At 46.5% G+C, this 26,358-nt stretch overlaps 33 non-coding genes and 35 pseudogenes across 33 annotated transcripts; all 68 read right to left on the bottom strand.

The window, feature by feature from the left end:
• Positions 1-232: 232 nt before the first annotated feature.
• LOC140293852 (5S ribosomal RNA) lies at positions 233-351 on the bottom strand (annotated as a pseudogene).
• Positions 352-620: 269 nt separating this feature from the next.
• On the bottom strand, positions 621-739 carry LOC140288674 (5S ribosomal RNA). The gene has a single exon (XR_011912182.1). It is a non-coding gene; the product is annotated as a 5S ribosomal RNA (ribosomal RNA).
• A 269-nt stretch (positions 740-1,008) lies between these two features.
• On the bottom strand, positions 1,009-1,127 carry LOC140311400 (5S ribosomal RNA; annotated as a pseudogene).
• Positions 1,128-1,396: 269 nt separating this feature from the next.
• On the bottom strand, positions 1,397-1,515 carry LOC140288452 (5S ribosomal RNA). The gene has a single exon (XR_011912161.1). It is a non-coding gene; the product is annotated as a 5S ribosomal RNA (ribosomal RNA).
• Positions 1,516-1,784: 269 nt separating this feature from the next.
• On the bottom strand, positions 1,785-1,903 carry LOC140276119 (5S ribosomal RNA). Its single transcript, XR_011908808.1, has one exon. It is a non-coding gene; the product is annotated as a 5S ribosomal RNA (ribosomal RNA).
• A 269-nt stretch (positions 1,904-2,172) lies between these two features.
• On the bottom strand, positions 2,173-2,291 carry LOC140317845 (5S ribosomal RNA; annotated as a pseudogene).
• A 269-nt stretch (positions 2,292-2,560) lies between these two features.
• On the bottom strand, positions 2,561-2,679 carry LOC140288441 (5S ribosomal RNA). The gene has a single exon (XR_011912160.1). It is a non-coding gene; the product is annotated as a 5S ribosomal RNA (ribosomal RNA).
• A 269-nt stretch (positions 2,680-2,948) lies between these two features.
• LOC140299968 (5S ribosomal RNA) lies at positions 2,949-3,067 on the bottom strand (annotated as a pseudogene).
• A 269-nt stretch (positions 3,068-3,336) lies between these two features.
• On the bottom strand, positions 3,337-3,455 carry LOC140298442 (5S ribosomal RNA). The gene has a single exon (XR_011914090.1). It is a non-coding gene; the product is annotated as a 5S ribosomal RNA (ribosomal RNA).
• A 269-nt stretch (positions 3,456-3,724) lies between these two features.
• On the bottom strand, positions 3,725-3,843 carry LOC140297778 (5S ribosomal RNA). The gene has a single exon (XR_011913483.1). It is a non-coding gene; the product is annotated as a 5S ribosomal RNA (ribosomal RNA).
• A 269-nt stretch (positions 3,844-4,112) lies between these two features.
• Positions 4,113-4,231, bottom strand: LOC140298544 (5S ribosomal RNA). The gene has a single exon (XR_011914181.1). It is a non-coding gene; the product is annotated as a 5S ribosomal RNA (ribosomal RNA).
• Positions 4,232-4,500: 269 nt separating this feature from the next.
• Positions 4,501-4,619, bottom strand: LOC140268236 (5S ribosomal RNA; annotated as a pseudogene).
• Positions 4,620-4,888: 269 nt separating this feature from the next.
• Positions 4,889-5,007, bottom strand: LOC140297920 (5S ribosomal RNA). Its single transcript, XR_011913613.1, has one exon. It is a non-coding gene; the product is annotated as a 5S ribosomal RNA (ribosomal RNA).
• Positions 5,008-5,276: 269 nt separating this feature from the next.
• On the bottom strand, positions 5,277-5,395 carry LOC140298226 (5S ribosomal RNA). The gene has a single exon (XR_011913892.1). It is a non-coding gene; the product is annotated as a 5S ribosomal RNA (ribosomal RNA).
• Positions 5,396-5,664: 269 nt separating this feature from the next.
• On the bottom strand, positions 5,665-5,783 carry LOC140311393 (5S ribosomal RNA; annotated as a pseudogene).
• A 269-nt stretch (positions 5,784-6,052) lies between these two features.
• LOC140291537 (5S ribosomal RNA) lies at positions 6,053-6,171 on the bottom strand (annotated as a pseudogene).
• A 269-nt stretch (positions 6,172-6,440) lies between these two features.
• Positions 6,441-6,559, bottom strand: LOC140297766 (5S ribosomal RNA). Its single transcript, XR_011913472.1, has one exon. It is a non-coding gene; the product is annotated as a 5S ribosomal RNA (ribosomal RNA).
• Positions 6,560-6,828: 269 nt separating this feature from the next.
• On the bottom strand, positions 6,829-6,947 carry LOC140293690 (5S ribosomal RNA). The gene has a single exon (XR_011912699.1). It is a non-coding gene; the product is annotated as a 5S ribosomal RNA (ribosomal RNA).
• Positions 6,948-7,216: 269 nt separating this feature from the next.
• On the bottom strand, positions 7,217-7,335 carry LOC140298652 (5S ribosomal RNA). The gene has a single exon (XR_011914278.1). It is a non-coding gene; the product is annotated as a 5S ribosomal RNA (ribosomal RNA).
• A 269-nt stretch (positions 7,336-7,604) lies between these two features.
• Positions 7,605-7,723, bottom strand: LOC140298510 (5S ribosomal RNA). The gene has a single exon (XR_011914151.1). It is a non-coding gene; the product is annotated as a 5S ribosomal RNA (ribosomal RNA).
• A 269-nt stretch (positions 7,724-7,992) lies between these two features.
• Positions 7,993-8,111, bottom strand: LOC140275998 (5S ribosomal RNA). The gene has a single exon (XR_011908697.1). It is a non-coding gene; the product is annotated as a 5S ribosomal RNA (ribosomal RNA).
• A 269-nt stretch (positions 8,112-8,380) lies between these two features.
• On the bottom strand, positions 8,381-8,499 carry LOC140303102 (5S ribosomal RNA; annotated as a pseudogene).
• A 269-nt stretch (positions 8,500-8,768) lies between these two features.
• Positions 8,769-8,887, bottom strand: LOC140303760 (5S ribosomal RNA; annotated as a pseudogene).
• A 269-nt stretch (positions 8,888-9,156) lies between these two features.
• LOC140300629 (5S ribosomal RNA) lies at positions 9,157-9,275 on the bottom strand. The gene has a single exon (XR_011914850.1). It is a non-coding gene; the product is annotated as a 5S ribosomal RNA (ribosomal RNA).
• Positions 9,276-9,544: 269 nt separating this feature from the next.
• On the bottom strand, positions 9,545-9,663 carry LOC140298543 (5S ribosomal RNA). The gene has a single exon (XR_011914180.1). It is a non-coding gene; the product is annotated as a 5S ribosomal RNA (ribosomal RNA).
• Positions 9,664-9,932: 269 nt separating this feature from the next.
• On the bottom strand, positions 9,933-10,051 carry LOC140268231 (5S ribosomal RNA; annotated as a pseudogene).
• Positions 10,052-10,320: 269 nt separating this feature from the next.
• LOC140311361 (5S ribosomal RNA) lies at positions 10,321-10,439 on the bottom strand (annotated as a pseudogene).
• Positions 10,440-10,708: 269 nt separating this feature from the next.
• Positions 10,709-10,827, bottom strand: LOC140298090 (5S ribosomal RNA). The gene has a single exon (XR_011913769.1). It is a non-coding gene; the product is annotated as a 5S ribosomal RNA (ribosomal RNA).
• Positions 10,828-11,099: 272 nt separating this feature from the next.
• LOC140309952 (5S ribosomal RNA) lies at positions 11,100-11,218 on the bottom strand (annotated as a pseudogene).
• Positions 11,219-11,487: 269 nt separating this feature from the next.
• Positions 11,488-11,606, bottom strand: LOC140319449 (5S ribosomal RNA). Its single transcript, XR_011917957.1, has one exon. It is a non-coding gene; the product is annotated as a 5S ribosomal RNA (ribosomal RNA).
• A 269-nt stretch (positions 11,607-11,875) lies between these two features.
• On the bottom strand, positions 11,876-11,994 carry LOC140299219 (5S ribosomal RNA; annotated as a pseudogene).
• A 269-nt stretch (positions 11,995-12,263) lies between these two features.
• Positions 12,264-12,382, bottom strand: LOC140314431 (5S ribosomal RNA; annotated as a pseudogene).
• Positions 12,383-12,651: 269 nt separating this feature from the next.
• Positions 12,652-12,770, bottom strand: LOC140291916 (5S ribosomal RNA). Its single transcript, XR_011912498.1, has one exon. It is a non-coding gene; the product is annotated as a 5S ribosomal RNA (ribosomal RNA).
• Positions 12,771-13,039: 269 nt separating this feature from the next.
• On the bottom strand, positions 13,040-13,158 carry LOC140297753 (5S ribosomal RNA). The gene has a single exon (XR_011913461.1). It is a non-coding gene; the product is annotated as a 5S ribosomal RNA (ribosomal RNA).
• A 269-nt stretch (positions 13,159-13,427) lies between these two features.
• LOC140292072 (5S ribosomal RNA) lies at positions 13,428-13,546 on the bottom strand (annotated as a pseudogene).
• A 268-nt stretch (positions 13,547-13,814) lies between these two features.
• Positions 13,815-13,933, bottom strand: LOC140307790 (5S ribosomal RNA; annotated as a pseudogene).
• A 269-nt stretch (positions 13,934-14,202) lies between these two features.
• Positions 14,203-14,321, bottom strand: LOC140298241 (5S ribosomal RNA). The gene has a single exon (XR_011913906.1). It is a non-coding gene; the product is annotated as a 5S ribosomal RNA (ribosomal RNA).
• Positions 14,322-14,590: 269 nt separating this feature from the next.
• LOC140319387 (5S ribosomal RNA) lies at positions 14,591-14,709 on the bottom strand. The gene has a single exon (XR_011917955.1). It is a non-coding gene; the product is annotated as a 5S ribosomal RNA (ribosomal RNA).
• Positions 14,710-14,978: 269 nt separating this feature from the next.
• Positions 14,979-15,097, bottom strand: LOC140299670 (5S ribosomal RNA; annotated as a pseudogene).
• A 269-nt stretch (positions 15,098-15,366) lies between these two features.
• Positions 15,367-15,485, bottom strand: LOC140297589 (5S ribosomal RNA). The gene has a single exon (XR_011913312.1). It is a non-coding gene; the product is annotated as a 5S ribosomal RNA (ribosomal RNA).
• Positions 15,486-15,754: 269 nt separating this feature from the next.
• Positions 15,755-15,873, bottom strand: LOC140300290 (5S ribosomal RNA; annotated as a pseudogene).
• A 269-nt stretch (positions 15,874-16,142) lies between these two features.
• LOC140296374 (5S ribosomal RNA) lies at positions 16,143-16,261 on the bottom strand (annotated as a pseudogene).
• Positions 16,262-16,530: 269 nt separating this feature from the next.
• On the bottom strand, positions 16,531-16,649 carry LOC140297588 (5S ribosomal RNA). The gene has a single exon (XR_011913310.1). It is a non-coding gene; the product is annotated as a 5S ribosomal RNA (ribosomal RNA).
• Positions 16,650-16,918: 269 nt separating this feature from the next.
• Positions 16,919-17,037, bottom strand: LOC140300289 (5S ribosomal RNA; annotated as a pseudogene).
• A 269-nt stretch (positions 17,038-17,306) lies between these two features.
• On the bottom strand, positions 17,307-17,425 carry LOC140291904 (5S ribosomal RNA). Its single transcript, XR_011912497.1, has one exon. It is a non-coding gene; the product is annotated as a 5S ribosomal RNA (ribosomal RNA).
• A 269-nt stretch (positions 17,426-17,694) lies between these two features.
• LOC140290759 (5S ribosomal RNA) lies at positions 17,695-17,813 on the bottom strand (annotated as a pseudogene).
• Positions 17,814-18,082: 269 nt separating this feature from the next.
• Positions 18,083-18,201, bottom strand: LOC140293715 (5S ribosomal RNA). The gene has a single exon (XR_011912702.1). It is a non-coding gene; the product is annotated as a 5S ribosomal RNA (ribosomal RNA).
• Positions 18,202-18,470: 269 nt separating this feature from the next.
• LOC140291118 (5S ribosomal RNA) lies at positions 18,471-18,589 on the bottom strand. The gene has a single exon (XR_011912422.1). It is a non-coding gene; the product is annotated as a 5S ribosomal RNA (ribosomal RNA).
• A 269-nt stretch (positions 18,590-18,858) lies between these two features.
• Positions 18,859-18,977, bottom strand: LOC140300190 (5S ribosomal RNA; annotated as a pseudogene).
• A 269-nt stretch (positions 18,978-19,246) lies between these two features.
• Positions 19,247-19,365, bottom strand: LOC140281753 (5S ribosomal RNA; annotated as a pseudogene).
• Positions 19,366-19,627: 262 nt separating this feature from the next.
• On the bottom strand, positions 19,628-19,746 carry LOC140300848 (5S ribosomal RNA; annotated as a pseudogene).
• Positions 19,747-20,015: 269 nt separating this feature from the next.
• Positions 20,016-20,134, bottom strand: LOC140299405 (5S ribosomal RNA; annotated as a pseudogene).
• A 266-nt stretch (positions 20,135-20,400) lies between these two features.
• Positions 20,401-20,519, bottom strand: LOC140299947 (5S ribosomal RNA; annotated as a pseudogene).
• Positions 20,520-20,785: 266 nt separating this feature from the next.
• LOC140293703 (5S ribosomal RNA) lies at positions 20,786-20,904 on the bottom strand. The gene has a single exon (XR_011912701.1). It is a non-coding gene; the product is annotated as a 5S ribosomal RNA (ribosomal RNA).
• A 269-nt stretch (positions 20,905-21,173) lies between these two features.
• On the bottom strand, positions 21,174-21,292 carry LOC140291120 (5S ribosomal RNA; annotated as a pseudogene).
• Positions 21,293-21,561: 269 nt separating this feature from the next.
• On the bottom strand, positions 21,562-21,680 carry LOC140289394 (5S ribosomal RNA). Its single transcript, XR_011912251.1, has one exon. It is a non-coding gene; the product is annotated as a 5S ribosomal RNA (ribosomal RNA).
• Positions 21,681-21,948: 268 nt separating this feature from the next.
• Positions 21,949-22,067, bottom strand: LOC140302509 (5S ribosomal RNA; annotated as a pseudogene).
• A 269-nt stretch (positions 22,068-22,336) lies between these two features.
• On the bottom strand, positions 22,337-22,455 carry LOC140291932 (5S ribosomal RNA; annotated as a pseudogene).
• A 269-nt stretch (positions 22,456-22,724) lies between these two features.
• Positions 22,725-22,843, bottom strand: LOC140271483 (5S ribosomal RNA). Its single transcript, XR_011907849.1, has one exon. It is a non-coding gene; the product is annotated as a 5S ribosomal RNA (ribosomal RNA).
• Positions 22,844-23,112: 269 nt separating this feature from the next.
• On the bottom strand, positions 23,113-23,231 carry LOC140300189 (5S ribosomal RNA; annotated as a pseudogene).
• A 269-nt stretch (positions 23,232-23,500) lies between these two features.
• On the bottom strand, positions 23,501-23,619 carry LOC140313160 (5S ribosomal RNA; annotated as a pseudogene).
• A 262-nt stretch (positions 23,620-23,881) lies between these two features.
• On the bottom strand, positions 23,882-24,000 carry LOC140290248 (5S ribosomal RNA; annotated as a pseudogene).
• Positions 24,001-24,269: 269 nt separating this feature from the next.
• LOC140291269 (5S ribosomal RNA) lies at positions 24,270-24,378 on the bottom strand (annotated as a pseudogene).
• A 269-nt stretch (positions 24,379-24,647) lies between these two features.
• LOC140315871 (5S ribosomal RNA) lies at positions 24,648-24,766 on the bottom strand (annotated as a pseudogene).
• A 269-nt stretch (positions 24,767-25,035) lies between these two features.
• LOC140281151 (5S ribosomal RNA) lies at positions 25,036-25,154 on the bottom strand. The gene has a single exon (XR_011909738.1). It is a non-coding gene; the product is annotated as a 5S ribosomal RNA (ribosomal RNA).
• Positions 25,155-25,422: 268 nt separating this feature from the next.
• Positions 25,423-25,541, bottom strand: LOC140291035 (5S ribosomal RNA). The gene has a single exon (XR_011912415.1). It is a non-coding gene; the product is annotated as a 5S ribosomal RNA (ribosomal RNA).
• A 269-nt stretch (positions 25,542-25,810) lies between these two features.
• LOC140301069 (5S ribosomal RNA) lies at positions 25,811-25,929 on the bottom strand. Its single transcript, XR_011914895.1, has one exon. It is a non-coding gene; the product is annotated as a 5S ribosomal RNA (ribosomal RNA).
• A 269-nt stretch (positions 25,930-26,198) lies between these two features.
• On the bottom strand, positions 26,199-26,304 carry LOC140297162 (5S ribosomal RNA; annotated as a pseudogene).
• Between the last annotated feature and the right edge of the window lie 54 nt (positions 26,305-26,358).

Here is a 26,358-nt window from a genome sequence, read left to right as displayed (position 1 = left end):
GGAATCATACGGTTCCTCTATGTAACCAGATAATTGCCGAGAAAGGCTGATGTGTATTGGGCACATCTTCTTCCCTGTGGTGATTATTCTCTCCAGCGGAAACTGAGACTCTCAGATCACTTCGTGTCTGCCAACAAAGCAGCAGCAGCTGAAGATGACCAACTTCCTCATGTGTCACAGGGTCATCAGACGTTGCAACAAAAGACATGCAGGTGCTAGAGAGAAGAGAAAAAGCTTACAGCACCTGGTATTCCCAAGTAGTCTCCCATCCAAGTACTAACAAGGACCAACCCTGCTTGGCTTCGGAGATCAGACGAGGTCGGTCATGTACAGGGTGGTTTGGCCGTAAGCGACAAAATCTGTCACAAATGTGAATTATATAGGTACTGGAATCATACAGTTCCTCTATGTAACCAGATAATTGCCAAGAAAGGCTGATATGTAGTGGGCATATCTTCATCCTTGATGTGATTACTACCTGTAGTTGAAACTGAGACTCTCAGATCACTTCGTGTCTGCCAACAAAGCAGCAGCAGCTGAAGATGACAAACTTCCTCATGTGTCACAGGGTCATCAGACGTTGCAACAAAAGACATGCAGGTGGTAGAGAGAAGAGAAAAAGCTTACAGCACCTGGTATTCCCAAGCAGTCTCCCATCCAAGTACTAATCAGGCCCAACCCTGCTTGGCTTCCGAGATCAGACGAGGTCGGGCATATTCAGGGTGGTGTGGCCGTAAGCAACAATATCTGTGAACAATGTGCATTATATAGGTACTGGAATCATATGGTTACTCTATGTAACCAGATAATTGCAGAGAAAGAATGATATGTAGTGGGCACATCTTCATCCCTGATGTGATTATTACCTGCAGTTGAAACTGAGACACTCAGATCACTTCGTGTCTGCCAACAAAGCAGCAGCAGCTGAAGATGACAAACTTCCTCATGTGTCACAGGGTCATCAGACGTTGCAACAAAAGACATGCAGGTGGTAGAGAGAAGAGAAAAAGCTTACAGCACCTGGTATTCCCAAGCAGTCTCCCATCCAAGTACTAATCAGGCCCAACCCTGCTTGGCTTCCGATATCAGACGAGGTTGGGCATGTTCAGGGTGGTGTGGCCGTAAGCAAAACTATCTGTGAACAATGTGCATTATATAGGTACTGGAATCATACGGTTCCTCTATGTAACCAGATAATTGCCGAGAAAGGCTGATGTGTATTGGGCACATCTTCTTCCCTGTGGTGATTATTCTCTCCAGCGGAAACTGAGACTCTCAGATCACTTCGTGTCTGCCAACAAAGCAGCAGCAGCTGAAGATGACCAACTTCCTCATGTGTCACAGGGTCATCAGACGTTGCAACAAAAGACATGCAGGTGCTAGAGAGAAGAGAAAAAGCTTACAGCACCTGGTATTCCCAAGCGGTCTCCCATCCAAGTACTAACCAGGCCCAACCCTGCTTGGCCTCCGAGATCAGACGAGGTCGGGCATGTTCAGGGTGGTGTGGCCGTAAGCAACAATGTCTGTGACAAAGGTGCATTATATCGGTACTGGAATCATACAGTTCCTCTATGTTACCAGATAATTGCTGAGAAAGGCTGATATGTAGTGGGCATATCTTCATCCTTGATGTGATTACTACCTGTAGTTGAAACTGAGACTCTCAGATCACTTCGTGTCTGCCAACAAAGCAGCAGCAGCTCAAGATGACCAACTTCCTCATGTGTCACAGGGTGATCAGACGTTGCAACAAAAGACATGCACGTGGTAGAGAGAAGAGAAAAAGCTTACAGCACCTGGTATTCCCAAGCAGTCTCCCATCCAAGTACTAACCAGGCCCAACCCTGCTTGGCTTCCGAGATCAGACGAGGTCGGGCATATTCAGGGTGGTGTGGCTGTAAGCAACAATGTCTGTCACAAATGTGCATTATATAGGTACTAGAATCATACGGTTACTCTATGTAACCAGATAATTGCCGAGAAAGGCTGATATGTAGTGGGCACATCTTCATCCCTGATGTGATTATTACCTGCAGTTGAAACTGAGACTCTCAGATCACTTCGTGTCTGCCAACAAAGCAGCAGCAGCTGAAGATGACAAACTTCCTCATGTGTCACAGGGTGATCAGTCGTTGCAACAAAAGACATGTAGGTGGTAGAGAGAAGAGAAAAAGCTTACAGCACCTGGTATTCCCAAGCAGTCTCACATCCAGGTACTAATCAGGCCCAACCCTGCTTGGCTTCCGAGATCAGACGAGGTCTGGCATATTCAGGGTGGTGTGGCCGTAAGCAACAATATCTGTGAACAATGTGCATTATATAGGTACTGGAATCATATGGTTACTCTATGTAACCAGATAATTGCCGAGAAAGGCTGATATGTAGTGGGCACATTTTCATCCCTGATGTGATTATTACCTGCAGTTGAAACTGAGACTCTCAGATCACTTTGTGTCTGCCAACAAAGCAGCAGCAGCTGAAGATGACCAACTTCCTCATGTGTCACAGGGTGATCAGACGTTGCAACAAAAGACATGCACGTGGTAGAGAGAAGAGAAAAAGCTTACAGCACCTGGTATTCCCAAGCGGTCTCCCATCCAAGTACTAACCAGGCCCAACCCTGCTTGGCCTCCGAGATCAGACGAGGTCGGGCATGTTCAGGGTGGTGTGGCCGTAAGCAACAATGTCTGTGACAAAGGTGCATTATATCGGTACTGGAATCATACAGTTCCTCTATGTTACCAGATAATTGCTGAGAAAGGCTGATATGTAGTGGGCACATCTTCATCCCTGATGTGATTATTACCTGCAGTTGAAACTGAGACTCTCAGATCACTTCGTGTCTGCCAACAAAGCAGCAGCAGCTGAAGATGACAAACTTCCTCATGTGTCACAGGGTGATCAGACGTTGCAACAAAAGACATGTAGGTGGTAGAGAGAAGAGAAAAAGCTTACAGCACCTGGTATTCCCAAGCAGTCTCACATCCAGGTACTAATCAGGCCCAACCCTGCTTGGCTTCCGAGATCAGACGAGGTCGGGCATATTCAGGGTGGTGTGGCCGTAAGCAACAATATCTGTGAACAATGTGCATTATATAGGTACTGGAATCATATGGTTACTCTATGTAACCAGATAATTGCAGAGAAAGAATGATATGTAGTGGGCACATCTTAATCCCTGATGTGATTATTACCTGCAGTTGAAACTGAGACTCTCAGATCACTTCGTGTCTGCCAACAAAGCAGCAGCAGCTGAAGATGACCAACTTCCTCATGTGTCACAGGGTGATCAGACGTTGCAACAAAAGACATGCACGTGGTAGAGAGAAGAGAAAAAGCTTACAGCACCTGGTATTCCCAAGCAGTCTCCCATCCAAGTACTAACCAGGCCCAAACCTGCTTGGCTTCCGAGATCAGACGAGGTCGGGCATATTCAGGGTGGTGTGGCTGTAAGCAACAATGTCTGTCACAAATGTGCATTATATAGGTACTAGAATCATACGGTTACTCTATGTAACCAGATAATTGCCGAGAAAGGCTGATATGTAGTGGGCACATCTTCATCCCTGATGTGATTATTACCTGCAGTTGAAACTGAGACTCTCAGATCACTTCGTGTCTGCCAACAAAGCAGCAGCAGCTGAAGATGACAAACTTCCTCATGTGTCACAGGGTGTTCAGACGTTGCAACAAAAGACATGCACGTGGTAGAGAGAAGAGAAAAAGCTTACAGCACCTGGTATTCCCAAGCGGTCTCCCATCCAAGTACTAACCAGGCCCAACCCTGCTTGGCTTCCGAGATCAGACGAGGTCGGGCATGTTCAGGGTGGTGTGGCCGTAAGCAACAATGTCTGTGACAAATGTGCATTATATCGGCACTGGAATCATACAGTTCCTCTATGTAACCAGATAATTGCCGAGAAAGGCTGATATGTAGTGGGCACATATTAATCCCTGATGTGATTATTACCTGCAGTTGAAACTGAGAGTCTCAGATCACTTCGTGTCTGCCTAAAAAGCAACAGCAGCTGAAGATGACCAACTTCCTCATGTGTCACAGGGTGATCAGACGTTGCAACAAAAGACATGCAGGTGGTAGAGAGAAGAGAAAAAGCTTACAGCACCTGGTATTCCCAAGTAGTCTCCCATCCAAGTACTAACCAGGCCCAACCCTGCTTGGCTTCCGAGATCAGACGAGGTTGGGCATGTTCAGGGTGGTGTGGCCGTAAGCAAATCTATCTGTGAACAATGTGCATTATATAGGTACTGGAATCATACGGTTCCTCTATGTAACCAGATAATTGCCGAGGAAGGCTGATGCGTATTGGGCACATCTTCTTCCCTGTGGTCATTATTCTCTCCAGCGGAAACTGAGACTCTCAGATCACTTCGTGTCTGCCAACAAAGCAGCAGCAGCTGAAGATGACCAACTTCCTCATGTGTCACAGGGTCATCAGACGTTGCAACAAAAGACATGCAGGTGCTAGAGAGAAGAGAAAAAGCTTACAGAACCTGGTATTCCCAAGCAGTCTCCCATCCAAGTACTAACCAGGCCCATCCCTGCTTGGCTTCCGAGATCAGACGACGTCGGGTATATTCAGGGTGGTGTGGCCGTAAGCAACAATATCTGTGAACAATGTGCATTATATAGCTACTGGAATCATACGGTTCCTCTATGTAACCAGATAATTGCCGAGAAAGGCTAACTTGTAGTGGGCACATCTTCATCCCTGATGTGATTATTATCTGTAGTTGAAAAAGAGAATCTCAGATCACTTTGTGTCTGCCAACAAAGCAGCAGCAGCTGAAGATGACCAACTTCCTCATGTGTCACAGGGTCATCAGACGTTGCAACAAAAGACATGCAGGTGCTAGAGAGAAGAGAAAAAGCTTACAGCACCTGGTATTCCCAAGCGGTCTCCCATCCAAGTACTAACCAGGCCCAACCCTGCTTGGCCTCCGAGATCAGACGAGGTCGGGCATGTTCAGGGTGGTGCGGCCGTAAGCAACAATGTCTGTGACAAAGGTGCATTATATCGGTACTGGAATCATACAGTTCCTCTATGTAACCAGATAATTGCCGAGAAAGGCTGATATGTAGTGGGCATATCTTCATCCTTGATGTGATTACTACCTGTAGTTGAAACTGAGACTCTCAGATCACTTCGTGTCTGCCAACAAAGCAGCAGCAGCTGAAGATGACCAACTTCCTCATGTGTCACAGGGTGATCAGACGTTGCAACAAAAGACATGCACGTGGTAGAGAGAAGAGAAAATGCTTACAGCACCTGGTATTCCCAAGCAGTCTCCCATCCAAGTACTAACCAGGCCCAACCCTGCTTGGCTTCCAAGATCAGACGAGGTCGGGCATATTCAGGGTGGTGTGGCTGTAAGCAACAATGTCTGTCACAAATGTGCATTATATAGGTACTAGAATCATACGATTACTCTATCTAACCAGATAATTGCCGATAAAGGCTGATATGTAGTGGGCACATCTTCATCCCTGATGTGATTATTACCTGCAGTTGAAACTGAGACACTCAGATCACTTCGTGTCTGCCAACAAAGCAACAGCAGCTGAAGATGACCAACTTCCTCATGTGTCACAGGGTGATCAGACGTTGCAACAAAAGACATGCAGGTGGTAGAGAGAAGAGAAAAAGCTTACAGCACCTGGTATTCCCAAGCAGTCTCCCATCCAAGTACTAATCAGGCCCAACCCTGCTTGGCTTCCGATATCAGACGAGGTTGGGCATGTTCAGGGTGGTGTGGCCGTAAGCAAAACTATCCGTGAACAATGTGCATTATATAGGTACTGGAATCATACGGTTCCTCTATGTAACCAGATAATTGCCGAGAAAGGCTGATGCGTATTGGGCACATCTTCTTCCCTGTGGTCATTATTCTCTCCAGCGGAAACTGAGACTCTCAGATCACTTCGTGTCTGCCAACAAAGCAGCAGCAGCTGAAGATGACCAACTTCCTCATGTGTCACAGGGTCATCAGACGTTGCAACAAAAGACATGCAGGTGCTAGAGAGAAGAGAAAAAGCTTACAGCACCTGGTATTCCCAAGTAGTCTCCCATCCAAGTACTAACAAGGCCCAACCCTGCTTGGCTTCGGAGATCAGACGAGGTCGGTCATGTACAGGGTGGTTTGGCCATAAGCGACAAAATCTGTCACAAATGTGAATTATATAGGTACTGGAATCATACAGTTCCTCTATGTAACCAGATAATTGCCAAGAAAGGCTGATATGTAGTGGGCATATCTTCATCCTTGATGTGATTACTACCTGTAGTTGAAACTGAGACTCTCAGATCACTTCGTGTCTGCCAACAAAGCAGCAGCAGCTGAAGATGACCAACTTCCTCATGTGTCACAGGGTGTTCAGACGTTGCAACAAAAGACATGCACGTGGTAGAGAGAAGAGAAAAAGCTTACAGCACCTGGTATTCCCAAGCGGTCTCCCATCCAAGTACTAACCAGGCCCAACCCTGCTTGGCTTCCGAGATCAGACGAGGTCGGGCATGTTCAGGGTGGTGTGGCCGTAAGCAACAATGTCTGTGACAAATGTGCATTATATCGGCACTGGAATCATACAGTTCCTCTATGTAACCAGATAATTGCCGAGAAAGGCTAACTTGTAGTGGGCACATCTTCATCCTTGATGTGATTACTACCTGTAGTTGAAACTGAGACTCTCAGATCACTTCGTGTCTGCCAACAAAGCAGCAGCAGCTGAAGATGACCAACTTCCTCATGTGTCACAGGGTGATCAGACGTTGCAACAAAAGACATGCAGGTGGTAGAGAGAAGAGGAAAAGCTTACAGCACCTGGTATTCCCAAGCAGTCTCCCATCCAAGTACTAACCAGGCCCAACCCTGCTTGGCTTCCGAGATCAGAAGAGGTCGGGCATATTCAGGGTGGTGTGGCTGTAAGCAACAATGTCTGTCACAAATGTGCATTATATAGGTACTGGAATCATACGGTTACTCTATCTAACCAGATAATTGCAGAGAAAGGCTGATATGTAGTGGGCACATCTTCATCCCTGATGTGATTATTACCTGCAGTTGAAACTGAGACTCTCAGATCACTTCGTGTCTGCCAACAAAGCAGCAGCAGCTGAAGATGACCAACTTCCTCATGTGTCACAGGGTGATCAGACGTTAGAACAAAAGACATGCAGGTGGTAGAGAGAAGAGAAAAAGCTTACAGCACCTGGTATTCCCAAGCAGTCTCCCATCCAAGTACTAATCAGGGCCAACCCTGTTTGGCTTCCGAGATCAGACGAGGTCGGGTATATTCAGGGTGGTGTGGCCGTAAGCAACAATATCTGTGAACAATGTGCATTATATAGGTACTGGAATCATATGGTTACTCTATGTAACCAGATAATTGCAGAGAAAGGCTAACTTGTAGTGGGCACATCTTCATCCCTGATGTGATTATTACCTGCAGTTGAAACTGAGACTCTCAGATCACTTCGTGTCTGCCAACAAAGCAGCAGCAGCTGAAGATGACCAACTTCCTCATGTGTCACAGGGTGATCAGACGTTGCAACAAAAGACATGCATGTGGTAGAGAGAAGAGAAAAAGCTTACAGTACCTGGTATTCCCAAGCGGTCTCCCATCCAAGTACTAATCAGGCCCAAACCTGCTTGGCTTCCGAGATCAGACGAGGTCGGGCATATTCAGGGTGGTGTGGCCGTAAGCAACAATATCTGTGAACAATGTGCATTATATAGGTACTGGAATCATATGGTTACTCTATGTAACCAGATAATTGCAGAGAAAGAATGATATGTAGTGGGCACATCTTAATCCCTGATGTGATTATTACCTGCAGTTGAAACTGAGACTCTCAGATCACTTCGTGTCTGCCAACAAAGCAACAGCAGCTCAAGATGACCAACTTCCTCATGTGTCACAGGGTGATCAGACGTTGCAACAAAAGACATGCACGTGGTAGAGAGAAGAGAAAAAGCTTACAGCACCTGGTATTCCCAAGCAGTCTCCCATCCAAGTACTAACCAGGCCCAACCCTGCTTGGCTTCCGAGATCAGACGAGGTCGGGCATATTCAGGGTGGTGTGGCTGTAAGCAACAATGTCTGTGACAAAGGTGCATTATATCGGTACTGGAATAATACAGTTCCTCTATGTAACCAGATAATTGCCGAGAAAGGCTGATATGTAGTGGGCATATCTTCATCCTTGATGTGATTACTACCTGTAGTTGAAACTGAGACTCTCAGATCACTTCGTGTCTGCCAACAAAGCAGCAGCAGCTGGAGATGACCAACTTCCTCATGTGTCACAGGGTGATCAGACGTTGCAACAAAAGGCATGCACGTGGTAGAGAGAAGAGAAAAAGCTTACAGCACCTGGTATTCCCAAGCGGTCTCCCATCCAAGTACTAACCAGGCGCAACCCTGCTTGGCCTCCGAGATCAGAGGAGGTCGGGCATGTTCAGGGTGGTGTGGCCGTAAGCAACAATGTCTGTGACAAAGGTGCATTATATCGGTACTGGAATCATACAGTTCCTCTATGTAACCAGATAATTGCCGAGAAAGGCTGATATGTAGTGGGCATATCTTCATCCTTGATGTGATTACTACCTGTAGTTGAAACTGAGACTCTCAGATCACTTCGTGTCTGCCAACAAAGCAGCAGCAGCTGAAGATGACCAACTTCCTCATGTGTCACAGGGTGATCAGACGTTGCAACAAAAGACATGCAGGTGGTAGAGAGAAGAGAAAAAGCTTACAGCACCTGGTATTCCCAAGCAGTCTCCCATCCAAGTACTAATCAGGCCCAACCCCGCTTGGCTTCCGAGATCAGACGAGGTCTGGCATATTCAGGGTGGTGTGGCCGAAAGCAACAATATCTGTGAACAATGTGCATTATATAGGTACTGGAATCATATGGTTACTCTATGTAACCAGATAATTGCCGAGAAAGGCTGATATGTAGTGGGCACATCTTCATCCCTGATGTGATTATTACCTGCAGTTGAAACTGAGACTCTCAGATCACTTCGTGTCTGCCAACAAAGCAGCAGCAGCTGAAGATGACAAACTTCCTCATGTGTCACAGGGTGTTCAGACGTTGCAACAAAAGACATGCACGTGGTAGAGAGAAAAGAAAAAGCTTACAGCACCTGGTATTCCCAAGCGGTCTCCCATCCAAGTACTAACCAGGCCCAACCCTGCTTGGCTTCCGAGATCAGACGAGGTCGGGCATGTTCAGGGTGGTGTGGCCATAAGCAACAATGTCTGTGACAAATGTGCATTATATCGGCACTGGAATCATACAGTTCCTCTATGTAACCAGATAATTGCCGAGAAAGGCTGATATGTAGTGGGCACATATTCATCCCTGATGTGATTATTACCTGCAGTTGAAACTGAGAGTCTCAGATCACTTCGTGTCTGCCTAAAAAGCAACAGCAGCTGAAGATGACCAACTTCCTCACGTGTCACAGGGTGATCAGACGTTGCAACAAAAGACATGCAGGTGGCAGAGAGAAGAGAAAAAGCTTACAGCACCTGGTATTCCCAAGTAGTCTCCCATCCAAGTACTAACCAGGCCCAACCCTGCTTGGCTTCCGAGATCAGACGAGGTTGGGCATGTTCAGGGTGGTGTGGCCGTAAGCAAATCTATCTGTGAACAATGTGCATTATATAGGTACTGGAATCATACGGTTCCTCTATGTAACCAGATAATTGCCGAGGACGGCTGATGCGTATTGGGCACATCTTCTTCCCTGTGGTCATTATTCTCTCCAGCGGAAACTGAGACTCTCAGATCACTTCGTGTCTGCCAACAAAGCAGCAGCAGCTGAAGATGACCAACTTCCTCATGTGTCACAGGGTCATCAGACGTTGCAACAAAAGACATGCAGGTGCTAGAGAGAAGAGAAAAAGCTTACAGAACCTGGTATTCCCAAGCAGTCTCCCATCCAAGTACTAACCAGGCCCATCCCTGCTTGGCTTCCGAGATCAGACGACGTCGGGTATATTCAGGGTGGTGTGGCCGTAAGCAACAATATCTGTGAACAATGTGCATTATATAGCTACTGGAATCATACGGTTCCTCTATGTAACCAGATAATTGCCGAGAAAGGCTAACTTGTAGTGGGCACATCTTCATCCCTGATGTGATTATTATCTGTAGTTGAAAAAGAGAATCTCAGATCACTTTGTGTCTGCCAACAAAGCAGCAGCAGCTGAAGATGACCAACTTCCTCATGTGTCACAGGGTCATCAGACGTTGCAACAAAAGACATGCAGGTGCTAGAGAGAAGAGAAAAAGCTTACAGCACCTGGTATTCCCAAGTAGTCTCCCATCCAAGTACTAACCAGGCCCAATCCTGCTTGGCTTCCGAGATCAGACGAGGTCAGTCATGTTCAGGGTGGTGTGGCCGTAAGCGACAATGTCTGTCACAAATGTGAATTATATAGGTACTGGAATAATACAGTTCCTCTATGTAACCAGATAATTGCCGAGAAAGGCTGATACGTAGTGGGCATATCTTCATCCTTGATGTGATTACTACCTGTAGTTGAAACTGAGACTCTCAGATCACTTCGTGTCTGCCAACAAAGCAGCAGCAGCTGGAGATGACCAACTTCCTCATGTGTCACAGGGTGATCAGACGTTGCAACAAAAGACATACACGTGGTAGAGAGAAGAGAAGAAGCTTACAGCACCTGGTATTCCCAAGCGGTCTCCCATCCAAGTACTAACCAGGCCCAACCCTGCTTGGCCTCCGAGATCAGACGAGGTCGGGCATGTTCAGGGTGGTGCGGCTGTAAGCAACAATGTCTGTGACAAAGGTGCATTATATCGGTACTGGAATCATACAGTTCCTCTATGTAACCAGATAATTGCCGAGAAAGGCTGATGCGTATTGGGCACATCTTCTTCCCTGTCGTGATTATTCTCTCCAGCGGTTAAAACTGAGACTCTCAGATCACTTCGTGTCTGCCAACAAAGCAGCAGCAGCTGAAGATGACCAACTTCCTCATGTGTCACAGGGTGATCAGACGTTGCAACAAAAGACATGCAGGTGGTAGAGAGAGGAGAAATAGCTTACAGCACCTGGTATTCCCAAGTAGTCTCCCATCCAAGTACTAACCAGGCCCAACCCTGCGTGGCTTCCGAGATCAGACGAGGTTGGGCATGTTCAGGGTGGTTTGGCCGTAAGCAACAATATCTGTGAACAATGTGCATTATATAGGTACTGGAATCATACGGTTACACTATATAACCAGATGATTGCCGAGAAAGGCTGATGCGTATTGGGCACATCTTCTTCCCTGTCGTGATTATTCTCTCCAGCGGAAACTGAGACTCTCAGATCACTTCGTGTCTGCCAACAATCCAGCAGCAGCTGAAGATGACCAACTTCCTCATGTGTCACAGGGTCATCAGACGTTGCAACAAACGACATGCAGGTGCTAGAGAGAAGAGAAAAAGCTTACAGCACCTGGTATTCCCAAGTAGTCTCCCATCCAAGTACTAACCAGGCCCAACCCTGCTTGGCTTCCGAGATCAGACGAGGTCGGGCATGTTCAGGGTGGTTTGGCCGTAAGCGACAATGTCTGTGACAAATGTGAATTATATAGGTACTGGAATCATACAGTTCCTCTATGTAACCAGATAATTGCCAAGAAAGGCTGATATGTAGTGGGCATATCTTCATCCTTGATGTGATTATTACCTGCAGTTGAAACTGAGACTCTCAGATCACTTCGTGTCTGCCAACAAAGCAGCAGCAGCTGAAGATGACCAACTTCCTCATGTGTCACAGGGTGATCAGACGTTGCAACAAAAGACATGCATGTGGTAGAGAGAAGAGAAAAAGCTTACAACACATGGTATTCCCAAGCGGTCTCCCATCCAAGTACTAACCAGGCCCAACCCTGCTTGGCTTCCGAGATCAGACGAGGTCGGGCAAATTCAGGGTGGTGTGGCTGTAAGCAACAATGTCTGTCACAAATGTGCATTATATAGGTACTGGAATCATACGGTTACTCTATGTAACCAGATAATTGCAGAGAAAGGCTGATATGTAGTGGGCACATCTTCATCCCTGATGTGATTATTACCTGCAGTTGAAACTGAGACTCTCAGATCACTTCGTGTCTGCCAACAAAGCAGCAGCAGCTGAAGATGACCAACTTCCTCATGTGTCACAGGGTAATAAGACGTTGCAACAAAAGACATGCACGTGGTAGAGAGAAGAGAAATAGCTTACAGCACCTGGTATTCCCAAGTAGTCTCCGATCCAAGTACTAACCAGGCCCAACCCTGCTTGGCTTCCGAGATCAGAGGAGGTTGGGCATGTTCAGGGTGGTGTGGCCGTAAGCAACAATATCTGTGAACAATGTGCATTATATCGGTACTGGAATCATACGGTTACACTATGTAACCAGATAATTGCAGAGAAAGGCTGATATGTAGTGGGCACATCTTCATCCCTGATGTGATTATTACCTGCAGTTGAAACTGAGACTCTCAGATCACTTCGTGTCTGCCAACAAAGCAGCAGCAGCTGAAGATGACCAACTTCCTCATGTTTCACAGGGTGATCAGACGTTGCAACAAAAGACATGTAGGTGGTAGAGAGAAGAGAAAAAGCTTACAGCACCTGGTATTCCCAAGCAGTCTCCCATCCAAGTACTAACCAGGCCCAACCCTGCTTGGCTTCCGAGATCAGACGAGGTCAGGCATTTTCAGGGTGGTGTGGCCGTAAGCAACAATATCTGTGAACAATGTGCATTATATAGGTACTGGAATCATACGGTTACACTATGTAACCAGATAATTGCAGAGAAAGGCTGATATGTAGTGGGCAATTCTTCATCCCTGATGTGATTATTACCTGCAGTTGAAACTGAGACTCTCAGATCACTTCGTGTCTGCCAACAAAGCAGCAGCAGCTGAAGATGACCAACTTCCTCATGTGTCACAGGGTGATCAGACGTTGCAACAAAAGACATGCAGGTGGTAGAGAGAAGAGAAAAAGCTTACAGCACCTGGTATTCCCAAGCGGTCTCCCATCCAAGTACTAACCAGGCCCAACCCTGCTTGGCTTCCGAGATCAGACGAGGTCGGGCATGTTCAGGGTGGTGTGGCCGTAAGCAACAATGTCTTTGACAAATGTGCATTATATCGGTACTGGAATCATACAGTTCCTCTATGTAACCAGATGATTGCCGAGAAAGGCTAACTTGTAGTGGGCACATCTTCTTCCCTGTCGTGATTATTATCTGCAGTTGAAACTGAGACTATCAGATCACTTCGTGTCTGCCAACAAAGCAGCAGCAGCTGAAGATGACCAACTTCCTCATGTGTCACATGGTGATCAGACGTTGCAACAAAAGACATGCAGGTGGTAGAGAGAAGAGAAAAAGCTTCCAGAACCTGGTATTCATAAGCAGTCTCCCATCCAAGTACTAACCAGGCCCAACCCTGCTTGGGTTCCGAGATCAGACGAGGTCAGGTATATTCAGGGTGGTGTGGCCGTAAGCAACAATATCTGTGAACAATGTGCATTATATAGGTACTGGAATCATACGGTTACACTATGTAACCAGATAATTGCCGAGAAAGGCTGATATGTAGTGGGCATATCTTCATCCTTGATGTGATTACTACCTGTAGTTGAAACTGAGACTCTCAGATCACTTTTGTCTGCCAACAAAGCAGCAGCAGCTGAAGATGACCAACTTCCTCATGTGTCACAGGGTGATCAGACGTTGCAACAAAAGACATGCAGGTGGTAGAGAGAAGAGAAAAAGCTTACAGCACCTGGTATTCCCAAGCGGTCTCCCATCCAACTACTAACCTGGCCCAACCCTGCTTGGCTTCCTAGATCCGATGAGGTCGGGCATGTTCAGCGTGGTGTGGCCGTAAGCATCAATGTCTGTCACAAATGTGCATTATATAGTTACTGGAATCATACAGTTCCTCTATGTAACCAGATAATTGCAGAGAAAGGCTAACTTGTAGTGGGCACATCTTCTTCCCTGTCGTGATTATTATCTGCAGTTGAAACTGAGAATCTCAGATCACTTCGTGTCTGCCAACAAAGCAGCAGCAGCTGAAGATGACCAACTTCCTCATGTGTCACAGGGTGATCAGACGTTGCAACAAAAGACATGCAGGTGGTAGAGAGAGGAGAAATAGCTTACAGCACCTGGTATTCCCAAGTAGACTCCCATCCAAGTACTAACCAGGCCCAACCCTGCTTGGCTTCCAAGATCAGACGAGGTTGGGCATGTTCAGGGTGGTGTGGCCGTAAGCAACAATATCTGTGAACAATGTGCATTATATAGGTACTGGAATCATACGGTTCCTCTATGTAACCAGATAATTGCAGAGAAAGGCTGATATGTAGTGGGCACATCTTAATCCCTGATGTGAATATTACCTGCAGTTGAAACTGAGACTCTCCGATCACTTCGTGTCTGCCAACAATCCAGCAGAAGCTGAAGATGACCAACTTCCTCATGTGTCACAGGGTGATCAGACGTTGCAACAAAAGACATGCAGGTGCTAGAGAGAAGAGAAAAAGCTTACAGCACCTGGTATTCCCAAGTAGTCTCCCATCCAAGTACTAACCAGGCCCAACCCTGCTTGGCTTCCGAGATCAGACGAGGTCGGGCATGTTCAGGGTGGTTTGGCCGTAAGCGACAATGTCTGTCACAAATGTGCATTATATAGGTACTGGAATCATACGGTTACTCTATGTAACCAGATAATTGCCGAGAAAGGCTGATATGTAGTGGGCACATCTTCATCCCTGATGTGATTATTACCTGCAGTTGAAACTGAGACTCTCAGATCACTTCGTGTCTGCCAACAAAGCAGCAGCAGCTGAAGATGACCAACTTCCTCATGTGTCACAGGGTGATCAGACGTTGCAACAAAAGACATGCAGGTGGTAGAGAGAAGAGAAAAAGCTTACAGCACGTGGTATTCCCAAGCAGTCTCCCATCCAAGTACTAACCAGGCCCAACCCAGCTTGGCTTCCGAGATCAGACGAGGTCGGGTATATTCAGGGTGGTGTGGCCGTAAGCAACAATATCTGTGAACAATGTGCATTATATCGGTACTGGAATCATAGAGTTCCTCTATGTAACCAGATAATTGCCGAGAAAGGCTAACTTGTAGTGGGCACATCTTCATCCCTGATGTGATTATTATCTGTAGTTGAAACTGAGAATCTCAGATCACTTTGTGTCTGCCAACAAAGCAGCAGCAGCTGAAGATGACCAACTTCCTCATGTGTCACAGGGTGATCAGACGTTGCAACAAAAGACATGCATGTGGTAGAGAGAAGAGAAAAAGCTTACAGCACCTGGTGTTCCCGAGCGGTCTCCCATCCAAGTACTAACTAGGCCCAACCCTGCTTGGCTTCCGAGATCAGACGAGGTCGGGCATATTCAGGGTGGTGTGGCTGTAAGCAACAATGTCTGTCACAAATGTGCATTATATAGGTACTGGAATCATACGGTTACTCTATGTAACCAGATAATTGCAGAGAAAGGCTGATATGTAGTGGGCACATCTTCATCCCTGATGTGATTATTACCTGCAGTTGAAACTGAGACTCTCAGATCACTTCGTGTCTGCCAACAAAGCAGTAGCAGCTGAAGATGACCAACTTCCTCATGTTTCACAGGGTGATCAGACGTTGCAACAAAAGACATGTAGGTGGTAGAGAGAAGAGAAAAAGCTAACAGCACCTGGTATTCCCAAGTAGTCTCCCATCCAAGTACTAACCAGGCCCAACCCTGCTTGGCTTCCGAGATCAGACGAGGTTGGGCATATTCAGGGTGGTGTGGCCGTAAGCAACAATATCTGTGAACAATGTGCATTATATAGGTACTGGAATCATACAGTTCCTCTATGTAACCAGATAATTGCAGAGAAAGGCTAACTTGCAGTGGGCAAATCTTCATCCCTGTCGTGATTATTATCTGCAGTTGAAACTGAGACTCTCAGATCACTTCGTGTCTGCCAACAAAGCAGCAGCAGCTGAAGATGACCAACTTCCTCATGTGTCACATGGTGATCAGACGTTGCAACAAAAGACATGCAGGTGGTAGAGAGAAGAGAAAAAGCTTCCAGAACCTGGTATTCATAAGCAGTCTCCCATCCAAGTACTAACCAGGCACAACCCTGCTTGGGTTCCGAGATCAGACGAGGTCAGGTATATTCAGGGTGGTGTGGCTGTAAGCAACAATGTCTGTCACAAATGTGCATTATATAGGTACTGGAATCATACGGTTACTCTATGTAACCAGATAATTGCCGAGAAAGGCTGATATGTAGTGGGCACATCTTCATCCCTGATGTGATTATTACCTGCAGTTGAAACTGAGACTCTCAGATCACTTCGTGTCTGCCAACAAAGAGGCAGCAGCTGAAGATGACCAACTTCCTCATGTGTCACAGGGTGATCAGACGTTGCAACAAAAGACATGCATGTGGTAGAGAGAAGAGAAAAAGCTTACAGCACCTGGTGTTCCCGAGCGGTCTCCCATCCAAGTACTAACTAGGCCCAACCCTGCTTGGCTTCCGAGATCAGACGAGGTCGGGCATATTCAGGGTGGTGTGGCTGTAAGCAACAATGTCTGTCACAAATGTGCATTATATAGGTACTGGAATCATACGGTTACTCTATGTAACCAGATAATTGCCGAGAAAGGCTGATATGTAGTGGGCACATCTTCATCCCTGATGTGATTATTACCTGCAGTTGAAACTGAGACTCTCAGATCACTTCGTGTCTGCCAACAAAGCAGCAGCAGCTGAAGATGACCAACTTCCTCATGTTTCACAGGGTGATCAGACGTTGCAACAAAAGACATGTAGGTGGTAGAGAGAAGAGAAAAAGCTAACAGCACCTGGTATTCCCAAGTAGTCTCCCATCCAAGTACTAACCAGGCCCAACCCTGCTTGGCTTCCGAGATCAGACGAGGTTGGGCATATTCAGGGTGGTGTGGCCGTAAGCAACAATATCTGTGAACAATGTGCATTATATCGGTACTGGAATCATACGGTTACACTATGTAACCAGATAATTGCAGAGAAAGGCTGATATGTAGTGGGCACATCTTCATCCCTGATGTGATTATTACCTGCAGTTGAAACTGAGACTCTCAGATCACTTCGTGTCTGCCAACAAAGCAGCAGCAGCTGAAGATGACCAACTTCCTCATGTTTCACAGGGTGATCAGACGTTGCAACAAAAGACATGTAGGTGGTAGAGAGAAGAGAAAAAGCTTACAGCACCTGGTATTCCCAAGCAGTCTCCCATCCAAGTACTAACCAGGCCCAACCCTGCTTGGCTTCCGAGATCAGACGAGGTCAGGCATTTTCAGGGTGGTGTGGCCGTAAGCAACAATATCTGTGAACAATGTGCATTATATAGGTACTGGAATCATACGGTTACACTATGTAACCAGATAATTGCAGAGAAAGGCTGATATGTAGTGGGCAATTCTTCATCCCTGATGTGATTATTACCTGCAGTTGAAACTGAGACTCTCAGATCACTTCGTGTCTGCCAACAAAGCAGCAGCAGCTGAAGATGACCAACTTCCTCATGTGTCACAGGGTGATCAGACGTTGCAACAAAAGACATGCAGGTGGTAGAGAGAAGAGAAAAAGCTTACAGCACCTGGTATTCCCAAGCGGTCTCCCATCCAACTACTAACCAGGCCCAACCCTGCTTGGCTTCCTAGATCCGATGACGTCAGGCATGTTCAGGGTGGTGTGGCCGTAAGCATCAATGTCTGTCACAAATGTGCATTATATAGATACTGGAATCATACAGTTCCTCTATGTAACCAGATAATTGCAGAGAAAGGCCAACTTGTAGTGGGCACATCTTCTTCCCTGTCGTGATTATTATCTGCAGTTGAAACTGAGAATCTCAGATCACTTCGTGTCTGCCAACAAAGCAGCAGCAGCTGAAGATGACCAACTTCCTCATGTGTCACAGGGTGATCAGACGTTGCAACAAAAAACATGCAGGTGGTAGAGAGAAGAGAAAAAGCTTACAGCACCTGGTATTCCCAAGCGGTCTCCCATCCAAGTACTAACCAGGTCCAACCCTGCTTGGCTTCCGAGATCAGACGAGGTCAGGCATGTTCAGGGTGGTGTGGCCGTAAGCAACAATATCTGTGAACAATGTGCATTATATCGGTACTGGAATCATACGGTTCCTCTATGTAACCAGATAATTGCAGAGAAAGGCTGATATGTAGTGGGCACATCTTAATCCCTGATGTGAATATTACCTGCAGTTGAAACTGAGACTCTCCGATCACTTCGTGTCTGCCAACAATCCAGCAGAAGCTGAAGATGACCAACTTCCTCATGTTTCACAGGGTGATCAGACGTTGCAACAAAAGACATGCAGGTGGTAGAGAGAAGAGAAAAAGCTTACAGCACCTGGTATTCCCAAATAGTCTCCTATCCAAGTACTAACCAGGCCCAACCCTGCTTGGCTTCCGAGATCAGACGAGGTCGGGCATGTTCAGGGTGGTGTGGCCATAAGCGACAATGTCTGTGACAAATGTGCATTATATAGGTACTGGAATCATACAGTTCCTCTATGTAACCAGATAATTGCCGAGAAAGGCTGATATGTAGTGGGCATATCTTCATCCTTGATGTGATTACTACCTGTAGTTGAAACTGAGACTCTCAGATCACTTCGTGTCTGCCAACAAAGCAGCAGCAGCTGAAGATGACCAACTTCCTCATGTGTCACAGGGTGATCAGACGTTGCAACAAAAGACATGTAGATGGTAGAGAGAAGAGAAAAAGCTTACAACACCTGGTATTCCCAAGTAGTCTCCCATCCAAGTACTAACCAGGCCCAACACTGTTTGGCTTCCGAGATCAGACGAGGTCGGGCATATTCAGGGTGGTGTGGCCGTAAGCAACAATATCTGTGAACAATGTGCATTTAATAGGTACTGGAATCATACAGTTCCTCTATGTAACCAGATAATTGCCGAGAAAGGCTAACTTGTAGTGGGCACATCTTCATCCCTGATGTGATTATTATCTGTAGTTGAAACTGAGAATCTCAGATCACTTCGTGTCTGCCAAAAGAGCAGCAGCAGCTGAAGATGACCAACTTCCTCATGTGTCACAGGGTGATCAGACGTTGCAACAAAAGACATGCAGGTGGTAGAGAGAAGAGAAAAAGCTTAGAGTACCTGGTATTCCCAAGCGGTCTCCCATCCAAGTAATAACCAGGCCCAACCTTGCTTGGTTTCCGAGATCAGACGAGGTCGGGCATATTCAGGGTGGTGTGGCTGTAAGCAACAATGTCTGTCACAAATGTGCATTATATAGGTACTGGAATCATACGGTTACACTATGTAACCAGATAATTGCCGAGAAAGGCTGATATGTAGTGGGCACATCTTCATCCCTGATGTGATTATTATCTGCAGTTGAAACTGAGACTCTCAGATCACTTCGTGTCTGCCAACAAAGCAGCAGCAGCTGAAGATGACCAACTTCCTCATGTGTCACAGGGTGATCAGACGTTGCAACAAAAGACATGCAGGTGGTAGAGAAAAAGCTTACAGCACCTGGTATTCCAAAGCAGTCTCCCATCCTAGTACTAACCAGGCCCAACCCTGCTTGGCTTCCGAGATCAGACGAGGTCGGGCATATTCAGGGTTGTGTGGCTGTAAGCAACTATGTCTGTCACAAATGTGCATTATATCGGTACTGGAATCATACAGTTCCTCTATGTAACCAGATAATTGCCGAGAAAGGCTGATGCGTATTGGGCACATCTTCTTCCCTGTCGTGATTATTCTCTCCAGCGGAAACTGAGACTCTCAGATAACTTCGTGTCTGCCAACAAAGCAGCAGCAGCTGAAGATGACCAACTTCCTCATGTGTCACAGGGTGATCAGACGTTGCAACAAAAGACATGCAGGGGGTAGAGAGAAGAGAGAAAGCTTACAGCACCTGGTATTCCCAAGCAGTCTCCCATCCAAGTACTAACCAGGCCCAACCCTGCTTGGCTTCCGAGATCAGACTAGGTCTGGTATTTTCAGGGTGGTGTGGCCGTAAGCGACAATGTCTGTGACAAATTTGCATTATATAGGTACTGGAATCATACAGTTCCTCGATGTAACCAGATAATTGCCGAGAAAGGCTAACTTGTAGTGGGCACATCTTCTTCCCTGACGTGATTATTATCTGCAGTTGAAACTGAGAATCTCAGATCACTTCGTGTCTGCCAACAAAGCAGCAGCTGAAGATGACCAATTTCCTCATGTGTCACAGGGTGATCAGACGTTGCAACAAAAGACATGCAGGTGGGAGAGAGAAGAGAAAAAGCTTACAGCACCTGGTATTCCCAAGCAGTCTCCCATCCAAGTACTAACCAGGCACAACCCTGCTTGGCTTCCGAGATCAGACGAGGTCGGGTATTTTCAGGGTGGTGTGTCCGTAAGCAACAATGCCTGTGACAAATGTGCATTATATAGGTACTGGAATCATACAGTTCCTCGATGTAACCAGATAATTGCCGAGAAAGGCTAACTTGTATCGGGCACATCTTCTTCCCTGATGTGAATATTACCTGCAGTTGAAACTGAGAATCTCAGATCACTTCGTGTCTGCCAACAAAGCAGCAGCTGAAGATGACCAATTTCCTCATGTGTCACAGGGTGATCAGACGTTGCAACAAAAAACATGCAGGTGGTAGAGAGAAGAGAAAAAGCTTACAGCACCTGGTATTCCCAAGCGGTCTCCCATCCAAGTACTAACCAGGTCCAACCCTGCTTGGCTTCCGAGATCAGACGAGGTCAGGCATGTTCAGGGTGGTGTGGCCGTAAGCAACAATATTGGTGAACAATGTGCATTATATAGGTACTGGAATCATAAGGTTCCTCTATGTAACCAGATAATTGCCGAGAAAGGCTGATATGTAGTGGGCACATCTTCTTCCCTGTCGTGATTATTCTCTCCAGCGGAAACTGAGACTCTCAGATCACTTCGTGTCTGCCAACAAAGCAGCAGCAGCTGAAGATGACCAATTTCCTCATGTGTCACAAGGTGATCAGACGTTGCAACAAAAGACATTTAGGTAGTAGAGAGAAGAGAAAAAGCTTACAGCACCTTGTATTCCCAAGTAGTCTCCCATCCAGGTACTAAACAGGCCCAACCCTGCTTGGCTTCCTGGATCAGACGAGGTTGGGTATATTCAGGGTGGTGTGGCCGTAAGCAACAATATCTGTGAACAATGTGCATTATATAGATACTGGAATCATACGGTTACTCTATGTAACCAGATAATTGCCGAGAAAGGCTGATTTGTAGTGGGCACATCTTCATCCCTCATGTGATTATTACCTGCAGTTGAAACTGAGACTCTCAGATAACTTTGTTTCTGCCAACAAAGCAGCAGCAGCCGAAGATGACCAACATCCTCATGTGTCACAGGGTGATCAGACGTTGCAACAAAAAACATGCAGGTGGTAGAGAGAAGAGAAAAAGCTTACAGCACCTGGTATTCCCAAGCGGTCTCCCATCCAAGTACTAACCAGGCCCAACCCTGCTTGGCTTCCGAGATCAGACGAGGTCGGGTATTTACAGGGTGGTGTGGCCGTAAGCAACAATGTCTGTGACAAATGTGCATTATATAGGTACTGGAATCATACAGTTCCTCGATGTAACTAGATAATTGCCGAGAAAGGCTGATATGTAGTGGGCACATCTTCATCCCTGATGTGATTATTACTGCAGTTGAAACTGAGAATCTCAGATCACGTCGTGTCTGCCAACAAAGCAGCAGCAGCTGAAGATCACCAACTTCCTCATGTGTCACAGGGTGATCAGACTTTGCAACAAAAGACATGCAGGTGGTAGAGAGAAGAGAAAAAGCTTACAGCACCTGGTATTCATAAGCAGTCTCCCATCCAAGTACTAACCAGGCCCAACCCTGCTTGGCTTCCGAGATCAGACGAGGTCGGGCATATTCAGGGTGGTGTGTCCGTAAGCAACAATGCCTGTGACAAATGTGCATTATGTAGGTACTGGAATCATACAGTTCCTCGATGTAACCAGATAATTGCCGAGAAAGGCTAACTTGTAGTGGGCACATCTTCATCCCTGATGTGATTATTATCTGTAGTTGAAACTGAGACTCTCAGATCACTTCGTGTCTGCCAACAAAGCAGCAGCAGCTGAAGATGACCAACTTCCTCATGTTTCACAGGGTGATCAGACGTTGCAACAAAAGACATGCAGGTGGTAGAGAGAAGAGAAAAAGCTTACAACAGCTGGTATTCCCAAGAAGTCTCCCATCCAAGTAATAACCAGGCCCAACCCTGCTTGGCTTCCGAGATCAGACGAGGTTGGGCATGTTCAGGGTGGTGTGGCCGTAAGCAACAATATCTGTGAACAATGTGCATTATATAGGTACTGGAATCATACGGTTCCTCGATGTAACCATTTAATTGCCGAGAAAGGCTAGTTTGTAGTGGGCATATCTTCATCCTTGATGTGATTACTACCTGTAGTTGAAACTGAGACTCTCAGATCACTTCGTGTCTGCCAACAAAGCAGCAGCAGCTGAAGATGACCAACTTCCTCATGTGTCACAGGGTGATCAGACGTTGCAACAAAAGACATGCAGGGGGTAGAGAGAAGAGAAAAAGCTTACAGCACCTGGTATTCCCAAGTAGTCTCCTATCCAAGTACTAACCAGGCCCAACCCTGCTTGGCTTCCGAGATCAGACGAGGTCGGGCATGTTCAGGGTGGTGTGGCCATAAGCAACAATATCTGTGAACAATGTGCATTATATAGGTACTGGAATCATACGGTTCCTCGATGTAACCATATAATTGCCGAGAAAGGCTAGTTTGTAGTGGGCATATCTTCATCCTTGATGTGATTACTACCTGTAGTTGAAACTGAGACTCTCAGATCACTTCGTGTCTGCCAACAAAGCAGCAGCAGCTGAAGATGACCAACTTCCTCATGTGTCACAGGGTGATCAGACGTTGCAACAAAAGACATGTAGATGGTAGAGAGAAGAGAAAAAGCTTACAACACCTGGTATTCCCAAGTAGTCTCCCATCCAAGTACTAACCAGGCCCAACACTGTTTGGCTTCCGAGATCAGACGAGGTCGGGCATATTCAGGGTGGTGTGGCCGTAAGCAACAATATCTGTGAACAATGTGCATTTAATAGGTACTGGAATCATACAGTTCCTCTATGTAACCAGATAATTGCCGAGAAAGGCTAACTTGTAGTGGGCACATCTTCATCCCTGATGTGATTATTATCTGTAGTTGAAACTGAGAATCTCAGATCACTTCGTGTCTGCCAACAAAGCAGCAGCAGCTGAAGATGACCAACTTCCTCATGTGTCACAGGGTGATCAGACGTTGCAACAAAAGACATGCAGGTGGTAGAGAGAAGAGAAAAAGCTTACAGTACCTGGTATTCCCAAGCAGTCTCCCATCCAAGTAATAACCAGGCCCAACCTTGCTTGGTTTCCGAGATCAGACGAGGTCGGGCATATTCAGGGTGGTGTGGCTGTAAGCAACAATGTCTGTCACAAATGTGCATTATATAGGTACTGGAATCATACGGTTACACTATGTAACCAGATAATTGCCGAGAAAGGCTGATATGTAGTGGGCACATCTTCATCCCTGATGTGATTATTATCTGCAGTTGAAACTGAGACTCTCAGATCACTTCGTGTCTGCCAACAAAGCAGCAGCAGCTGAAGATGACCAACTTCCTCATGTGTCACAGGGTGATCAGACGTTGCAACAAAAGACATGCAGGTGGTAGAGAAAAAGCTTACAGCACCTGGTATTCCAAAGCAGTCTCGCATCCTAGTACTAACCAGGCCCAACCCTGCTTGGCTTCCGAGATAAGACGAGGTCGGGCATATTCAGGGTGGTGTGGCTGTAAGCAACTATGTCTGTCACAAATGTGCATTATATCGGTACTGGAATCATACAGTTCCTCTATGTAACCAGATAATTGCCGAGAAAGGCTGATGCGTATTGGGCACATCGTCTTCCCTGTCGTGATTATTCTCTCCAGCGGAAACTGAGACTCTCAGATCACGTCGTGTCTGCCAACAAAGCAGCAGCAGCCGAAGATGACCAACATCCTCATGTGTCACAGGGTGATCAGACGTTGCAACAAAAAACATGCAGGTGGTAGAGAGAAGAGAAAAAGCTTACAGCACCTGGTATTCCCAAGCGGTCTCCCATCCAAGTACTAACCAGGTCCAACCCTGCTTGGCTTCCGAGATCAGACATGTTCAGGGTGGTGTGGCCGTAAGCAACAATATTGGTGAACAATGTGCATTATATAGGTACTGGAATCATAAGGTTCCTCTATGTAACCAGATAATTGCCGAGAAAGGCTGATATGTAGTGGGCACATCTTCTTCCCTGTCGTGATTATTCTCTCCAGCGGAAACTGAGACTCTCAGATCACTTCGTGTCTGCCAACAAAGCAGCAGCAGCTGAAGATGACCAATTTCCTCATGTGTCACAAGGTGATCAGACGTTGCAACAAAAGACATGCAGATAGTAGAGAGAAGAGAAAAAGCTTACAGCACCTTGTATTCCCAAGTAGTCTCCCATCCAGGTACTAAACAGGCCCAACCCTGCTTGGCTTCCGAGATCAGACGAGGTCGGGCATATTCAGGGTGGTGTGTCCGTAAGCAACAATGCCTGTGACAAATGTGCATTATGTAGGTACTGGAATCATACAGTTCCTCGATGTAACCAGATAATTGCCGAGAAAGGCTAACTTGTAGTGGGCACATCTTCATCCCTCATGTGATTATTACCTGCAGTTGAAACTGAGACTCTCAGATCACTTTGTTTCTGCCAACAAAGCAGCAGCAGCCGAAGATGACCAACATCCTCATGTGTCACAGGGTGATCAGACGTTGCAACAAAAAACATGCAGGTGGTCGAGAGAAGAGAAAAAGCTTACAGCACCTGGTATTCCCAAGCGGTCTCCCATCCAAGTACTAACCAGGCCCAACCCTGCTTGGCTTCCGAGATCAGATGAGGTCGGGTATTTACAGGGTGGTGTGGCCGTAAGCAACAATGTCTGTGACAAATGTGCATTATATAGGTACTGGAATCATACAGTTCCTCGATGTAACCAGATAATTGCCGAGAAAGGCTGATATGTAGTGGGCACATCTTCATCCCTGATGTGATTATTACTGCAGTTGAAACTGAGAATCTCAGATCACGTCGTGTCTGCCAACAAAGCAGCAGCAGCTGAAGATCATCAACTTCCTCATGTGTCACAGGGTGATCAGACTTTGCAACAAAAGACATGCAGGTGGTAGAGAGAAGAGAAAAAGCTTACAGCACCTGGTATTCCCAAGCGGTCTCCCATCCAAGTACTAACCAGGCCCAACCCTGCTTGGCTTCCGAGATCAGACGAGGTCGGGCATATTCAGGGTGGTGTGTCCGTAAGCAACAATGCCTGTGACAAATGTGCATTATGTAGGTACTGGAATCATACAGTTCCTCGATGTAACCAGATAATTGCCGAGAAAGGCTGATATGTAGTGGGCACATCTTCATCCCTGATGTGATTATTACCTGCAGTGGAAACTGAGACTCTCAGATCACTTCGTGTCTGCCAACAAAGCAGCAGCAGCTGAAGATGACCAACTTCCTCATGTGTCACAGGGTGATCAGACGTTGCAACAAAAGACATGCAGGTGCTAGAGAGAAGAGAGAAAGCTTACAGCACCTGGTATTCCCAAGCAGTCTCCTATCCAAGTACTAACCAGGCCCAACCCTGCTTGGCTTCCGAGATCAGACGAGGTCGGGCATGTTCAGGGTGGTGTGGCCGTAAGCAACAATGTCTGTGACAAATATGCATTATATAGGTACTGGAATCATACATTTCTTCTATGTAACCAGATAATTGTCGACAAAGGCTAACTTGTAGTGGGCACATCTTCATCCCTGATGTGATTATTACCTGCAGTTGAAACTGAGACTCTCAGATCACTTCGTGTCTGCCAACAAAGCAGCAGCAGCTGAAGATGACCAACTTCCTCATGTGTCACAGGGTGATCAGACGTTGCAACAAAATACATGCAGGTTGTAGAGAGAAGAGAAAAAGCTTACAGCACCTGGTATTCCCAGGCGGTCTCCCATCCAAATACTAACCAGGCCCCCTGCTTAGCTTTCGAGATCAGGCGTGTTCAGGGTGGTGTGGCTGTAAGCAACAATGTCTGTCACAAATTTGCATTATATAGGTACTGGAATCATACAGTTCCT

Source organism: Leuresthes tenuis, unplaced genomic scaffold, assembly GCF_036924035.1.
Source record: "Leuresthes tenuis unplaced genomic scaffold, fLeuTen1.0.hap1 SCAF_1, whole genome shotgun sequence".
Classification (NCBI taxonomy): Eukaryota; Metazoa; Chordata; class Actinopteri; order Atheriniformes; family Atherinopsidae; genus Leuresthes; species Leuresthes tenuis.
This window is presented reverse-complemented; position numbering and strand designations above follow the sequence as displayed.